Source organism: Typopeltis vanoorti, chromosome 21 (assembly GCF_054136105.1).
Source record: "Typopeltis vanoorti isolate ZY-2024b chromosome 21, IOZ_Tvanoo_1.0, whole genome shotgun sequence".
NCBI lineage: Eukaryota > Metazoa > Arthropoda > Arachnida > Uropygi > Thelyphonidae > Typopeltis > Typopeltis vanoorti.
The window spans coordinates 89791733-89809913 of NC_143569.1; the positions used below are offsets into that span (position 1 = coordinate 89791733).

The 18181-nt window shown below is 34.4% G+C and overlaps 1 protein-coding gene across 1 annotated transcript in view; it reads right to left on the reverse strand.

The window, feature by feature from the left end:
• Positions 1-1889, reverse strand: part of LOC150095096 (uncharacterized) — a 332715-nt gene extending 330826 nt beyond the window's left edge. The window contains exon 1 of the mRNA XM_090411047.1: positions 1762-1889. The gene's annotated coding sequence lies outside the window, so the exon portion shown is untranslated. The remainder of the gene's footprint in view (positions 1-1761) is intronic.
• Positions 1890-18181: the final 16292 nt, after the last annotated feature.

The following is an 18181-nucleotide window of genomic DNA, read 5'->3' on the forward strand; positions in this document are numbered from 1 at the left end:
TTAAGTACCTAATTTAAATAAATACTAACCAGTTTAAAAAAAATAAAAAATATATATATACAGAGCTGCCTAATTAGTAATTCATGATTTCAGAATAGACCTGATGAGTTACTATCTCAGGAATTCCCATGATGAGTTCTCCATGTAGTCAAACACACTCATCTGTTGACTCCATGGAGGGCTACTGCTGCTGATGACAATTTTTAAATGCCAGTCATTCTTGAAAGTTTAATGTTAAGTTCCTAATTTAAATAAATACTAACCAGTTCAAAAAAAAAAAAATATATATATATATATATATATATATATATATATATTTTCAACACTCATCTGTTGACTCCATGGAGGGCTACTGCTGATGATGATGATAATAATAACACAAGTTTTTCAAATCCAAAAGATTAAAAATTTTACAGTAAAATAATAATTTTATGAATTACAATAATGTTGAGAAAAGAAAAGAAAACACTGCCGTGACAGGGGTTTTGTTTGTTATTAACATGGCAATAACATATTATTATTATAGAGACATCTCCATGGTGTATGAAGGCTCATTGCAAAAGATCCAAACTATCCACACAATATATATCATACCTCTCCTTGAACTCACTGACAAACCAAGCACTCACAACTGAGTCAGGCAATGCATTCTCCTCATTCACCAAACTAAAAAAAAAAAAATTTTAATTTAAAAAAAAAAAATCTAGTCCTTGTTAACCACACTCTTACTTATTTTCCGGGGATGACCTCTTGTTCTTGCATCACTAGTAAACTGAAATATTTCTCCTGCATCAATCCAATAAAACCTTTTCAGTAAATTAAATGTATGAAGGGTTTTTTTTTTTTTTTTTCATTCTAATCCTCACAGATTAGGGCATATCAAAAATATTAAATAACATACTGAAAAGATTTCTCTCTTTTTTAACTGATGTATGAAGAGCACATCAGTGCATTACAGTTAAAATAAAAACGATGTATGCGGGAAAAAGTCGTAGAAATAGAAAAGAAAAAAAAGCCAACGAACAGTGCACTATACATTTAATAATATCACTTGTGGGTCGTCACATGACCTCATGAACATAACAACCCTGTTAATATCAAAGTAACAACAAAAAAAAAAGTGCTTGACCCCAACACAAGGTTATCAAACTCAGTTGAAAAACATATTTAAGAATTAGATGAATGCCCTTAATACAGTACTTGAAACCTACCCAAGAAACTTGCAATAGTCTTCCAGTCTTGTATTACTGTATACTTTCCAAATCTGCATTATTAGATTTACCTATTACAAACGTCTTCAAATTTAAGGAAACAACCTTAACAATTGGATAACAATGTCATCTGGTTGTAAGTATAAACAAACATTCTACTAATAATAATCCGTAAATTTCATATTTTATACCGAGTTCTTTAACTAATCAGCACATTTTTTGTGGACGCCGCTTTCACATACACTACCCATGCAACAAACACTACCAAACATCGCAAAGTTCATTGCTCATTAAATATTACTACAACAATCCTTTTAAATTTCCACTCTGCCGGAAAATTCATAAGCAAGTATTTCTGTTAACCCTGATTTTCAGTAATGGAAGCAACAGTACAAGGGAAGTAGTGTGGCTCATCATGGAACCTCGTCCCGAATCGGGAAAACAGTATAAGATAGGGATTATAGCAAAACACACAAATTGAACAAGATAAGACGGCATTAAAATATCAAATTTACATAATTACGTACTAAATTAGGATTCGTGAACTTACAGTGGCTTAAAAATGCCGTGTCCAGTGGTTTACTGTTATTGCACGAGGTACTCCATCGCGTGGACACGAGAGGAAAGTATCGTGTATACGTAGCAGCCTTGGCTGTTACATTAGTTACACTGTTTTTCTGAAAAGTGTTTCCAATATCTTTCGAAACTTTTATATGCCCAATAAATACACAAATCTCATATTAATTTTTTTAAGAAATATAAAAAAAGTGAATGCTGCTATTTTCGGCATTACTTTTCGTAAGTAACTTCCAAAAGAATGTTAGCGATGACGCTAACAGCCCGGATGAACGTCATACTCAAAGTTGCGCCGATGTACGCTACATCCGTAGAGGAATGTGAACAACAAACTTTTTAAAAGTTCCCAGTGATCATTGCGGTGTGTGTGTGTGTATCATGTGCTGAATAATTATACGAGGAAAAAGACCTTCCCATCCCATTAAAATTAAAATTAATTATTGACAGCATTATTAAAATTGCAGAAATAAACATTTAATTAAGATCCTCTGGAAGCTAGAATTGAAAACTTAAGATTAATGCAAAATGTAATCCGATTTGGTAGAAACATGTATATTGTCTTGGAAGGACTGAACAATTCTGTTTGTAGTTGGAAAGTCCGAAAGAGACGAAATTATTGCATGCATCGTATTCTTTTTCTTTTCTTTTTTTTTTTTTTTAAATCTTACCTTACACGATATAATAATAATGAAAAAAAAAAACTGTTCTGCAAGAGAAACAGCAGTTTTCTCATCGTTAGAACTGAATTGTAAAATGTTCATAATGAAGAGTAATAAAAACAGGGAGATGTATAATACTCTAAAAAGATATGTCGTATTATATTTTTGGTGGTAGCTGGCTTTGTTATTCACTTATTGAAAATAAGTGAATCATTTTTTTTATGTGGTTCCTGTCACGAAAGGTTATTAGTAAACCTATATATAGTACATTTGTACCATGGATGGGCTAAGGATTTTCATTTTTATCAATTTTATTTATATTTTTGTAATTTTTTTATTTATCTTTGCATATTCCGGAAACCGTGCTCTAGAGATCAAACGAAAACATTTTCAAGCCACTTCAGGCCTCCAATAAGCGGAGGGTGATCTCACACCGGGCGATGAAATTAATCGCCCGGTGTGAGACCACGTAATTTAAATCAAATGTAAAAGAGAGAGAGAGAGAGAGATATGGAGGAAAAAAGTGGAATCTATTTTTTTTTCTCTTGGATTTTTCGCAAATATAAACAAAATAAATAAATGCTCTATTCCAATAATAATAATAATAATAATAATAATAATAATAATAATAATAATAATAATAATAATAATAATAAGGTCGAGCACTGAAGGCGGCTAATTGAGCTTACAAAGAAAAAGTTGTGAATGTAGCAGTTTCAAAAAAAAAAAAGGAATGCAAGGAGAAAGAAATGACAAAAAGATCAGAAGGTTGGAACAATAAAGCACTCCAAGGTCAATATTTGAAGAATACTGAAGGGAGTTGACAGTCGCTTAATTTGGCAATGACTTCATGTTCAAGAAGAAGCACTATAAACGAATGCAATCAAGGCGAAGATTAGAAAGATCCGTAACGACAGCAAGCGTCGACCGTGCAGAGAGAGATAAATATGAGACAGTAGACTACTAACTAATTTTTGCAGCAATATTGCTCATACAGACTATAAAGAAAGACCTCATTAAGTTGCAAAGGCTTGTGCTTGAGCTTGCAAAAGCTGGAACTTGTGTAAAAAATATCGGTTCCCAACTTGCAAAATCCCTGGAAACACAGTTAATAAAGATATTGAAAATAAAAATGCAAAAATATCATGGAACTTTAAAATTCAGACAGATAGATATCTTGAACATAACATGCCAGACATTATTTTGTCGAGCAACAACTTGTACGCGGTTTGCTGATGATGTGACAATGCCAGGGATAGTACAGCCGGGGAAAAATGCATAAAAAACTGACCAAGTATAGGGATCTGCAAATTGAATTTCAACGACTTTGGAGCAAGAAAGCAACAAGAGTTCAATTGTCATAGGAGCGCTAAGAGCAATACCAAGAAGGAACAGTTGAGCTTCCAGGATAAAACATAATCTCAATTCCAGAAAACGGCACTTTTAGGGGCATCTCACATTCTACAACGATATCTAGTCAATTCCCAGGCCTTTGGATAATGGTCCGAATCGAACTCATTTGCTAGTCAAAGTTTTCATGTTAATTGTTACTCTGTGATATAATGCCAACTGCACATGAATGTGCAGTTGGCATTTCTGTTTACTGTTTCTGTTTCTTATCCCACATTTTCTTCATATATGAGATAGTGTGTGTGTGTGTGTGTGTGTGTGTGTGTGTGTGTGTGTGTGTGTGTGTGTGTGTGTGTGTGTGTGTGTGTGTGTGTGTGTGTGTGTGTGTGTGTGTGTGTGTGTGTGTGTGTGTGTGTGTGTGCGTGCGTGCGTGCGTGCGTGCGTGTGTGTGTGACCATGTTGGACATGCTTTTCACGCTCTAATTAATTAACTAGGGAACCATCTATTCCATTAGAGGGTACAAAATAAACGTTTCCTTAGGCTAAACAACAGAAGAACGAAATCCTCTGGTAACACTTCTGGAGACTTCCTAAACAGAAATTTAGAAAAGTAAAAATTTCCCCAATATTATCTTACCATGAAAAGTAGCATAAAACTTATAGTCTCTGTGGTTAAAATGAATTCATACATATGCATATACATAATAGAATCAACTAAAAGAAAAAAAGATCAACTAACGCCTTTTTATTCCCATAAACGGGGAGTAGGCGAGGCCAGGAGATTGAACTGCCCACTCAGTCAACTAAAACATTCAAAAGAATATCAAAAAATAAACCAAAAATTGCAAAACAAAACAAAAATATACGTAAAATAATCTAACAAAAATTTCATGTAAAAAGGAACAACTTTCATTTCGACTTTGCTAACATCATTGACTTGCACCATTTACACGCATCCAAACCCGATCTGTTATTCAACACACTGATCCTCAGCTGCATCTTATATGACTTCAGTTAGCTCACCTCAACTTTCTTTGATACCTCATCCAAGTAGGAAGGGTGGAACATGTGATATTTTTATATCACATGTTCCACCCATGTTTATATCATCACATGTTTATATCGGTCCTAGAGTCAATCACCTTTGTATGATTTGCTTTGGGTAGATTTTGTTGCCTGTTTTTTTTTTTTTTGCTTTCATTCGCTGCTTTTACGATTCTTCTAATTCTGATTATGCATTTATGTATGAAAAATGATCATATTCAGTTAAGTTATTGTAGGAGTAAGATTATTTTGAATAATCTTCCTTGGACATTTCTACATCCATAATTTCCACTTGCTTTTTTAAAAATTCCTTTTCTAAATTCGTAGACCAAATTGGAAGAAAAGTGAAATCGCATGCTGTCACTAATGGTATAACAAATTGTTCACAAACCTACCAGAATGCCATATAATCCTTATGATTTTTTCCAATAAACGGTGTGAAGTGGAATGATCTTCAGAATTTCCATGTTTCGTTTCCATTATTATTTATTTATTCAATTATTGGCTAAGCTAAAATCAGCTAACGCCCTTTTTTAATTATTTTTTATTCCCGTATAGGGAGTAGGCAAGGCTGTTTGAGCCCTATCTAACTTTCAATCTCCACTGGTACCCAGTCAGAGATATCTGGCCCAAGGCTATCACTAATTAAGCAGCACGCAGTGATGACAGACGGCTCAACAAGTTCTGCCATCTCGTGGTCCCTAACACCATATTTAATGTCTGAAATAATGTGGATTCTGCGGTCGATTTTCTTGCATTTACGGGACGAAAAACCCGAGTTTTTGGGAGGAAAAAACCTGCTTGCCAGTGCCAGAGATTGACTAACTCGAGAACCGGGCCAAAAAAAATTTCCTCTAGTCGCCGACTAGATTCGAAAACAAGTCTTCCTTCATGCAGTGTGGTGTGCAAACGCCATATCCACTGAGCTACACAGACTCTTTCAATTATTGGCTTGATTATTATTTCAACTCCTTCAAGTGTGTGTGTGATCAAATATCTGAAATTATGCGTTATATTCCACTACACTCAAGACTCAGACTCTATTCAACTAGTGGTTCTCCAATAAATGTGCCAAAATAGCCTTAGACTTAAATTCAGCTTAGATAAAACTGAACTTTTCACTCAGCTTACCCAGTAGCCCATAACAAGTGTAAAAAATCAACAAATCCAAAACTGACTTCGTAAAGGTCAAATGCAAACATTGGTCTTTGTGTGAAATGGTAGTCTAATTTTTTTTTGGCTTCCTGCTGCTCGCCATAATTTCTGTCATGCCTTGTTCCCACCTCCCTTGGTGACATCCTGATTGTACCATAGTAACCTTACCAGACCTATTAGCATTTTTTTTTTTTGCACATGACAAAGGGAAATCACCTTCTACAAAACTAAAAAGTGCTCACAGAATCACTCCTCCGATCTTTCACCAAAAGGAAATTAGAAAAATCCTCATCTATCTTGATAACAATAAGAAGACTCTTGGTCCAAATAGTACCCCTCCAGTTTTGCTGAAGCTTGTGATCCAGAATTAGCATCCATCCTGTTTAATCAATAGAATATATACTGCATCTACCTAAGAGTATGGAAGCATGCCTCTTTATCCTACTTCCTAGAAAAAAGTAGACAAAACTCAGCTATTCAAACCATCATCTAATTTCTCTCATTCCCATACTCTCAGAAGTAATCGAGAAGGTCATCAATAAACAGCTTTTTCACTCCCTGGATTCACCAGTAGTTGACTGCTGATCACCAATCTGGGTTTTGCTATTCTCATTCTACAACAGGCATCCTGCTTAACCTTACATACCTTTGCACAACAGGCCATGGAAATCTTCAAAAAAATCCATGTGGTCTTTTGATATTTCTAAGGCATTTCCTCATATCCTGAATTCAGAATTTCTTACATAGCTCAGTCCTATGGTTTCTCACTTGCTACGTGTGGCTGGATTGCCATTTCCCTCTTTGGCTGTTTATGGTGCATCATATCAAATGCTTCTTCTTCTCATATTTCTTTTATCACTGCTGGAATATCCCGTAGTTCTCTCTCTCTCTCTCTCTCTCTCTCTCTCTAGCTCCAAATCGTCCACAGTTTGGAAGTTTCGAGGGGGAAAGAGAAGAAGGTCATTGATATCCCAGGTCCACTTCTTAATGGAAACCTTATAGGACTCAAATGATTCAAGCCGTATCTTCCATAACTGTCTTAAACACTGATATCCTCAAAATTCTCAACTGCGCTGAAGATAGTTTAAATGATCCAGAGAATTTTAATGCTATCAACAAACAGACCTGGCTCTTTACAAGTAACAATTACTCCTACTTCACTCCTTAATTTTTGTAATATTCACATTTCTAGTCAAGGATTAGTTTTCTCTTCTTGGGCTTAATTTGAAATGTCTCTTGTCGTGGTCTTAACGAGTCACTTTCGTGGCTTCCTAGGCTTCAAAAATGTACTTGTCTTTTCATTCAGACCAATTCTTTCTTCTATTCAACTCCTGCTACTTTCTAAATCCTAAATTCGACCAACTTAGGATATTTTTCTCATAATTGGGCTAGTAAAACTAAGCGTACCGAATAATTGGTAACATAGTGAAGATGATAACCCTCGTAATAAGTGAACCTTCTCTCGCGGAATTACACCAATCCTATTTATATAAACGCAGCTTTTGTTCCTTTATTAAGTACTTTCATGGGCGCAGCTTCACCAAACTGGAGAATGTTTTCTTCTGATCATCTAGGAACATGAATAGCCACTGGTCAACATCCATACACAGTTCAATACCAAGCATAATGAACTAGTTTCTCATTTTCTTACTTCATTCTGCTTAGCTGTGTTCTTTGAACAGTCTTTCCCATACTATTTGGTAACAATGAATACAGTCCCTAAAATCATTAAGCTTGTCAATGGATTCCATCTTTTTTGCTTTAACTTTTTGCACACGCAAAGAGCATTAATGTGTTATAAGTTTTGTGGGCTCTTATGTGTGAGTTAAAAGAATTACATAAATAAATAATAATAATATTAAATATTTCGTTATAATAGAAACGGCTATGACAGTCATTGTTCATTGTCAATACTAAACGATGGGAGTCAGGTGGGAAATGAAAATGACTATATGTAGTGAATGACAATAAGCAAGAATTGTATCTCTTAATTATAGTAGTGCATATGGTGGCAACTCTTCGTGTTGAAAGTCTCCAATTCTACCATATGTAAGAGTTTCACTCAATCGAAACTTTCCTTTCGATTTCAGCATTCCTTTGATTCTTTGAGTTTGGAGAGAAATGTTCTACTGAGTGACCAAAATTTGGTCACTCAATAGAACCTTCGCAAAAAAAATTCTCATCTGTGTTGAGAATAACTGTAGGATATGCATCAAATGATCAATGCAACTAACAAAGAAAAAGTAAAGACAAAAAGCGGAAAGATAAGCTTTCCCTATAAGTAAGGATGGAAAACTGCAGGGTTGAACAAAAGCTATTATCTCTAGTTTAAGGGAAAGGGAGAGACGAGAGAGAGAGAGAGAGAGAGAGAAATGAAAAGAAGAAAGAAGAACAATATTAAATAAAATAAAATAAGTAAATCCTCTAAAGTCATTATTACAAAAGAGAGTTAACAGAGCAACTTGAGCCTTGACCAACCTTTTTGATGATGGATGGCCAGCATTATTACATCCTTAAGCCATTAGTGAGCTCAAGATATAAAGAATAAAGAAAGCTCGATTTAAAGAAATATTGTAATTTTTCTGATATCAGACTATTTTTATATTATTATTTGAAACTATGAATTCTGTGGTCAGTTTTCTGTTTCAGACGGTTTTAGAGTCTTAGGGCTATTATAATAAGGCTGCAGTCTGCTGTGTGCTATAGCGTTGGACCAGCTATCTGTGATGGCTTAGGTGGATATGATTGTATGTTTTTAATGTTTTTAATGTTTTCTATTACTTATTCCTGGTTTAATTCTTTCATAATTTCTTCGTTTCTTTTTCTTTTGTGATCAAATAGTGTATGCTTTGCAGTTTTTCTCATAAACTTCATTTCAGCTGTTATTAAGCTTTGTTTGTCTTTTTGTTTTATTGTCCAGATTTTGCTTCCATACAATAGGACTGATAGGGCTAATGTATTGTATACTTTTAGTCTGGTTTGTTTTTGTAGTAGGTTTGGTTTACATATAGAGTTAATTATACCTGTTATTTTTAAATATTTTGAAATTTTTAGGTTTTATATCTTTTTTCATTTTCATATGTAATCATACATCTTAGGTAGTTAAATGAATTCACCTATTCTAAAATCTTGTTATCTATTACTATTTTAGTTCTTCCTGGATCTTGTTATCTTCAGAATTTGTAATTATTATTTGGTCATCAGCAAAAAGGAGAGTGTTTAAGTTAACTGTAGGAGAAAGTTTAATACCTTGATGGAAATTTTTATTCCATGTTATTATTATTATTTCATTTAGATAAATATTAAAAAGAGTTGCTGAAAGGGGGCATCCTTGTAGGACTCCTTGATTTATCTCTCTCGTATATGATAGCTTATGATTCAATCTTATTTGTATTTGATTATTTTCATATATGCTTATGATAGCTTTCAGAATATTATTTGATATTTGTCTGTCTTTTAATATGTTAAATAAAATGATTTTTTTTTACAGCCGACAGAATGAAAAGTAATCGGAATTGTCACAATACAAACCGCATTAACGGCCCTATCAATAGCAGTATCAGGTTTCCTAAGAGGGTAAGTGACTTGGCAATGATCGGAACTTAACAGGAAAGGGCAGGTAAAATGAGGTGTTATTTTATTTATTTATTTTGTATTGGCTTTGCATTTAATCTTCTAATGCTTTTTATTTTCCAAAAGGAATATGCGGCAAAACACTTTTAGTCCTAACGAATTTTTGAAAATCAATGGGCAGCTCATCTCCATGCTCAGTCATCAACGATAGATGAACTTTTGATTTATGATGATGTTGTTGACATTGTGGTGAACATGAGTCTGGCAAGGTATACCATTTTGTGATCCTTAACCATACTTCATATTAATGTCTGAAATAGTGTGATTGCTATAATTTTAAACTGAGTGATATAGTAAAAAATTCAAGTTCCTGGAAAATTAGACCCTTTCTTCCCTGGAGTTAAGAGTATTGCCTTTGACATCCAAGATAGTCTTCATCATTAGGTACCTAGACAAGCGCGCGCGAGCGCGTGTGTTTCCTTGACATCTCTCTGGTAATTAACATTATACTGTGCAAAAGGGCCGAAATTTCCTACGATCAGATGAACGCTTATCTATATCATTAATAACCTGAAAATCTAATTTCGATAATGACAGTCCATTGAGAGAAACACTGGGAAATCTCTCATTTTTAGAATGAAATATACAAATATATAAATCCTGTCATCACATGTAGCTTATAACGCTATATAAGACAAATAAATACTCTCGTATATGGTACTGTATATCTGTGCTGGCAATGGTATTTGGAAAAAATATACAAACTTCACAAGACAAGTTATCATAGGATGTCATATTAGTGGTGTTATACAAATACTTGCCAATTAATTAGAAACGCACGTGATCAAATACTTGGTCACGTGCGTCATCACATGTTCTAGACAACTATTTACGAATGCTGCTGATCAGTAATCGTCAATAGCGTTGATCGCAATGGGAATAACAAAGGATCTTTTCGGACTTCAATAAAGAGTTTATTGCAGATGCTCGTCTGGTTGGAGCCACGATTTTGAAAACAGCAGCGCTGACTGGTTTCTCAAAATGTGAGATATCCTGGGTGTTTAATCAGTGTAAAAATAACTCATTTGCTTGTCTAAGAGGCACAACTGTGGTCCTAAGATAGTTTGTTAGGAACGAGATCGCCGTCGTCTGAGATGGACAACACAACTTCCAGTGTGCACCAATTAACTGAACCATTTAATGAAGGCTGTGTCAGACCTAAATCTCACCGAATTATGAACAAGGAATTGAAGAGGATCAGTCGCATACCTATACGGAAACCTCTGGTTTCTGCGAAGAACTGGAAACTTAGTCTACAGTGGTGTCATGAACACTGTGACTAGACTTGAAAAAAGTCATATGTTCAACGAGTCACGCTACAACTTGTTCGGTACCGACTGTAGGACACAGAGTTTATCAGGAGCCCCATGAAGCAATGAACGCAGCTTGCCTTGTAAACACAACTCAAAAGTCTGAAGGTGGTGTCATGGTGTAGGGAATATTCTGTTGGTACAGAACAGACCCATGATAATCCTGAAAGGTCGGTTGCTCTATAAAAATATCTGAAAATTGTTGCCAATTAAGTCCATCCTGCAATATTCCTTTTTATCCAGCAGGTGACGATTGTTTCATGGACGATAATGCTACGTCTACCTCTCAAGAACCATTCAGCAATGGTTCAGCGAACATGACAGCAACTTCCACCACGAAGCCCGGATCTGAACCCCTTTGAGAAGATTGGATATGTTACAAAAACAGAACCTAGAGCAAAATCCTCTTCCGTCAAATCTGAGCCAGTTAAAGGACTGTCTGGTCAACGGCTGGTATGTTGTAGACATAAATGCAATTCAACCACTTGCAGAATCTATACGAAATCCCGTTTGTGTTGTAATTCAAACTAAATGAGGTCCAAGATGGAATTACATAAACGTTTCTAATGTGACCGGTAAGTGTATTGGAGGTGTTATCATGGGGATGTCACATTTTCATTTACTGCTAATGAAAAGTTAGCAACATTAGAAGCCTGTTGAAAGAGAAGGGTTCCCATTTTGCAACACATACATAGGAATCTTCAGGAAGCTTAACACCAAGATCTAAGATGCTCGGTAGAGAGGTATAGAAATCTCTGCTGCTGTATGATGAGGAAATAATCACCTAGAAGTTCGATGTTTAGAGCAGTTCATGTCAGCAGTTAAATACTACGTGAAGAGTTACAATCTTATAGAAGCACAGCTGCATGTAAGACAAATGTCAACAAGAAAATTAATAGTCCACACTACACGACTGTAACAACATCGGTATTGGTTTGTAAAGCATTGCAGGTTTGTGATATGGAGTGCCGAATCATATTAAACCCTCTCCCAATCGGATGGACGACAGTGATTGCGCGAATGTAAGACCATACAACGAAATATTGGAGATATTCCCTCTGGTATGGACTCAGACTTGCCTTATAATGCTTAGAGTGATGAACTTAGACGAATATACAGCAGTTCTGGACAGTGCAATGCTTTACAAGAGTTTCCCAGAAGAAAAACTGTTCTACTACCATCCACATGAGACCAGCACACTTTCAAATGAAAAGCCATTGTAAAGCTTCTTAAAACCGTAGGTTTAATCCAGCTAATTAAAATTTTAGCTCAATTAAAAATTTACACTTCGTTACGCTGGGAGAATATTTGAAAAATTTTAATACTATACGAGTATATTAATGTCTGACATCATACTATATCAGACATTAATGTATAACATTAAGACCCGCGAGATAGCGGAAGTTGTCCAACATATTATCCTTCTTGGATTTCTGCTAAAACCATTAACAGAATTGAGCCAGCTGTCTATAATGGCTTTGAACATATATTATTAACTATTTATCTTCGAAAGTTATTTGCAGCTAAATGACCTCTTATTTCCTATGGGGATTTAAATAAAGTTATCAGATTTATTTATTTATTTTTCAAATCTTGTGTTTTTAATTTAGGTAAATAAATCCATAAATTTGTTAACTACGAAATTGTGCTCCATTCAAAGACTACCTTCCGTACTTTTAAAGAAGTAAAAGCTTCGATGAGCTTCGAAATATATATAAAAAAAAAGAAATGAAAAATAAATGAACTAAATTAAGTGAAATAATGTCTAATTACCAAAGTCAGGTATAACTTCTTTCTTTTATTTATTTTTATTTTTTTATTTTTATAACATTTGCCTGTAGTACTAATAATAATTTGAATTTTATGTTTATGAACAAAGGGTGTCGCTGTTATAGAATATGTGTCATGGGTGCGTCATCTGTGTCATTCGTTTATTGTACTTCTATGTGGATTGCAAAAATTATATCTGGAAATGTGTTTTACTTCTATGGAAATATTATTTTTTTTTTCTTTAAAGAAAGGAACAGAATTAAAATTGTGTAATTTCTTCACTTATTAGCTGCACCGAGTGAAAATTAAAAAAAAAAAAAAAACTAATTGAAATATTGTAGGCTTACTTAACTCGTAGTTAACTAAGTCTACAATGGGACGTATAAAAGTGTCACATAAACAAAAACTCTTTGGGCCCTAAAAAGCATTTGTTTATGTGGGTCATATCTTAAAAAATTGCCAACTTTCTCACCATTTTTTAATGAAAAATAACTATATTTTCCAAACAAAAAAAATAAGATTGTGAGAAGGGTAGCATTGTTTTACATTTTTGCAAATGTCTTTAATGTCAGAAGACATCTGTATTCTCATATCTGTTTCTGCATCCAGTCTGCGCGTTTGTTTTGGTTAGGCAAATAAGGTTTTAGCATTATTATAAAAGTAGTTTTAACCTCGCGGAACACTCCTGAAAGGGCATCGGGGACCCTGAAGGGTTCGCGGATCATACTTTGAGAATCACTGATTTAGAAAAGAGTTCCCCCCCCCCTCAATACACTCAACAGCTCATAGCATTGCAAACATGAACGCTGTTTAGCAAACGCATTAACAATTGAAACTGCCAGTTATCCACCAGTGAAACGATCATTATTTAAATTACGTACATAAGAAAGGAGCTATAAAAGTCCAGGAAACCCAATTATTATTATTATTTTATTTTATTTATTTTTCCTAGTTCTAATAGAGTGGTTTCTGTGAACATAGTTTTGGCTATACAGGTTCTAAAAATATCATGTTATGTTTTCTCTAAGTGAAACATATTTTAATACTCTTATTTTCGCGAATAAAAAACTGGAATAAACACTAGTGGTCATGATTCTACTTTTTAGAAGCATTCAACTACTTTTAAATTAATTCGGCATAGCCAATTGATGGTAATCATTCTGACCACTTTGATATATTTCAGCTTCACTAGACAGTGAGTGTTGTAGAAAAGACTCTGCCAATACATTGTCTCGTCTCCAAGGTAACGTTAAACTGTTAGCTAAATATCGGTAGGTTATGTACTTGGTATGATTAGTGGATTAAGAAAACATATTTTGCGATACAGTTGTATAATTTTGTAACAGTAACACATCAGTGTTTAATATATCAAATAACAAATCAAATTATATATAAAACTCTTTTTTTTTTTTTCATCTTTTAACTTCTTTATAATATATTTTGTGCTGTAGGAACGTTCCAAAGTAATCACCAATGTAATTCAGTACTCCCTACAATTTGATTAAATTATAGACAAATAAATGCATATCAGAGTATAATAGCAAAGTATTAAAATATTGATGGCAGGTAGCGCTGCTGTTATGGCAAATTAGAATATAATGTTTTTCAAGCATGTAAGTAGCATTTCCTTTTCGATTTTTTTTAATATTTTTTTATTATTCCTGGCTCTTTAAACAACTCGAATAATCAGTGGGCAGTTCAGCCTGTTTTCCAAATTTATTTCTGTGATTCTGAAGCTGAATAGCTGAATATCGGTTTAATTTTTTAAAGTGATTATTACAAATGGCGTCTAGTTAATAGGGTACCATTGTTTGCATTTCAGAAAATAGATGATTAAGTTTAAACACGCGGTTTGGTGTTCAATATTTAATCGATGACCTGTATTAGTTGGTTTGTGGTTTCTACTTTTGTTTCACATTTCTGTCACTTGAAACTTCAGTATTATAATAGCAAAATTATCCAAAGAGACGACAGTAGCAGGGTTTTTTCTCCCGGAAACTCGGGTTTTTCATCCCGCATACATACAAATCGGCCCTTCAGAACACACGCAATTTACAGACAAAAATTACTAGTTGTGGTGGTGTTGGAGGTGGGCGGTAGATGGCGTTGATGGAGATGATTCGTAGTAGCGGTTAGGTGTAGAGACAGTTGTAGATGTCCTCCCGCGATGAGTCTTCGGACTCCTTGGAGGTATCAGGAATAATAATAATAATAATAATAAATTACATCGCAGAATTGAGTTTCTGAATGCCAAAAAAGGTTTCTGGACTGAACGTTATTTATTGAGAATGAGTGTTTAGACGACGTCAATACATATAAACTGTGGGCTGTAGAATGAGCGATGTAAACTTATCATTGCTCTCTGGAACTTGAATGTTGTAGAACATTCAGAAGGCATACCAACTGATGCCAGCATCACCATTAAAGGTTACATTGAAGCATAGCAAATGAAGTCACGAATACGAAGACTTTGTCCTGTCAGAGAAGCTTTACGTAGGTAAAGAAATGATTGCAGTTTTACCAGCTTTGATGGACTCGTGCATCTACGTCGAGCGTAAAGGGATGGTGCAGAGGAGATTATCTCGATAAATTATTGTGTCTTCTTCTTCTTCCCATCATGGATTTTAAGCCAAGTTACCTGTCACATGCCATCGCTTTTTTTTGGTCTTCCACTTTTTCTATTTATTTGATATCCGTATAGTATTTTTAGCCGTCTGCTATTGTGCATCCAATTTAGATGCGCAGACCATTTTTGTTTGTATTTACTTATATTTGTCATTTTAGTTAGCTTGTTTTATATTCAGGGATTGTAAAATTTCTTCATTTGTTTTATGGTCCCACTTAATATATTCAACTGTTTTTAGGTGCTGGTACTCATTCTTTGCTAGCAGGAAAAAATCAAAGATTTAAAGGATATGAAAAGAAAACTTAAAAAAAACATTTACCTACATTGTTATATAGTGTGATAATGTTGTCTTTTTAAAATATAGTAGCAGTTACTGTCAACTATCGCTAAAATAGACAAATTCATTGTTTGTGCATTCCTTAGAAATCTTCATGCCATCTTCTTCTCCAATCTAAGAGTTCTTTCCATTTGTTTACATTATGCACATCCAAGCAGGATCGTTGAAAGCCACTGATCAATTAAGGCAATACTTAGGAGAAGGCTTTTAAGGGGGCAAAATTGTATCTCAACGCTCAAAAATGTACATTTTTTTTTTTAATTCATGGGCAGCATGTACCCTAACGGTCCTGTATCCAAGTTTCTTAGTTTGGTAATTTAGTCAGTTATACTTCGCAAAGAAGTCATTTTTTTCCCTTTTTTTTATCAACAGTCCAGCAACTTGGCCAGGCATTCCTTGCTGTTGGACGCCGATAGCATTCAAAAGCAAAAATAGTCTTTGACAGTCTCTGTAGTTAACTCTTCACTAATTTTCTCACTTGTTTTTAATTTGTTAACTGTGGAAGGTGAAAAGAAACTAGGAACAGGACATTTTCTCAAGTCGGATAAAACCTAGTACAATTATTTACTTAACACGTTCGCGAGGCGAGGAGATAAATCGACTTCTGTCGTACTTGACCTTCAGGAGGGACACCAGAATTTGTTCAGTGCTTTCTATTTACGTATCCGGTATATACTGTACTGGTAGTTTAGTACTAGAAAGAAAATGACCGTATATCGTGAACACCCCCCCACCCACAAACACACATGAAAGCACCATAATACACAGATGCAAGAAAAACAAAAGTCTGAAAATGCACACAGACATAGTTAATTATACTGTATTTAGCGAAAACTCGGGTAATTAGAGGTATTTAGTGTAGTTTGAAACAACTTGAACGAACTCCATACAGCCGTAGTCGCAAGCTAAAGTAAAAGTTTTATTGTAGCAATAACATACAGTACAGTACAGTTCCGCTTGGGGCAGAACTGGCGCGAGACAAAATCTATCATAAACGTGTTAATAATATAAGAATGAAAGTAATTTACAATTCTAAAAATAGGTATGGCAAATCTTAACAATAGGCGTAGTAAAAACGCAAATTTTATTAAATAACTAAACTTATTTAAATTTTAGATAAATGCGTGAAAAAATTACCGAATATTACAAATTTCTAAATATAACACATCAGTATGTCACACGTCACTGTTTAATAGAGGTGCCGGTACGCCATACAGTTGCGTACCGTCCCCCTCCCCCCAACATAATTGGTTTTTCAGTACTTCTTCATAGATGAATAAACTCCTGAACAAATATGGAGTCTTCTTCAGTCCTTTCCGGGCTTTTAAGGCCCATAGCCGGCCAGGTACCCTTAACTTCCACCTTAATTTAGTTGGGTAAAATGGTAAGTCCTGTTGCATAATATTTTGTCTATAAACTGCATAGCATCATTGTTTGGAAAATTATTCATAATCAGGGGAAGTACTTAGTATTTCTCGACGTTAGGAGAACACATATAAATGAAGTCTGAAAACTAAATTATATCAATAAAATTTCAACTACAACATACCTTCAACTCTTTATGTTGGTATTCCGACCCAATGAGAAGTATATTAAGTTTTATTGCCTAATAAAAATTAGTCCTCTTTTCTTTGTAGCAAATATTCTTTTCTCTTACTCTCTTTGATAATACTTCGCTCTCTATACACAATAATGCTACTGAGTTTTTGTCTTTGACTTTCAAACTCCAAGTGCTGTGTTACTAAAGAACAATCAATAATCCTTTATTCCACACATATTTCAAATCCTTCCAATAAGGAAATGCTTATTCACTGAAATTTCTCAATTTTGTGAAGAGAGTACTCATGTTTATGAATGAATCCTTTCCAGTTAATAACTGTTGAGTGGGAGATAGGATGCATACCTCTGACCTGAGAAAAAACTAAGTTACGATGAGTCAAGGACGTCAGGAAGTATTTTTAAGCTTCTTTCAAATTGATATTAGTTAACTCTTCATTCTTGCTACACCCAAACACTTTAGGCGGAACTTATGCAGGTAATACTCGTAATTGCTTTGGTAATCCAAGGCAACCACTGAAAATCTATTTGTTTTTCGAATAATGCGACTAACCACACCCAGTTTCTCCTTTTGTATGCCCTTAAATAGAATATTCCTATGAGCATTGATCTTCCAAATTTCAATCTGCTGGACACAATAGCCTTTTTGTATTAGGGATCATCTTAAAAATTACCTAGCCGTTGTCGATCAGTAATAATACTAGGCATAGACTAAACCAAAATTAGTTCAAATAATATTGATTTCTAGATTAACATATCCTTTTACGTGCAGTGAAAATTCCTATAATCCAGCAATGTATGTGGCGGTATAATGAAATAAATATTCTTATTTCATGCAAGTAACATCATTAATTATCAGAAGAATTGAGTCCAAAGCTGTTTTTGTCAAATTTGTCATTTGTAATATTTGTATTTTTATTCCATTTAGGATTTTTTTTTTCTTTTCCACTAAA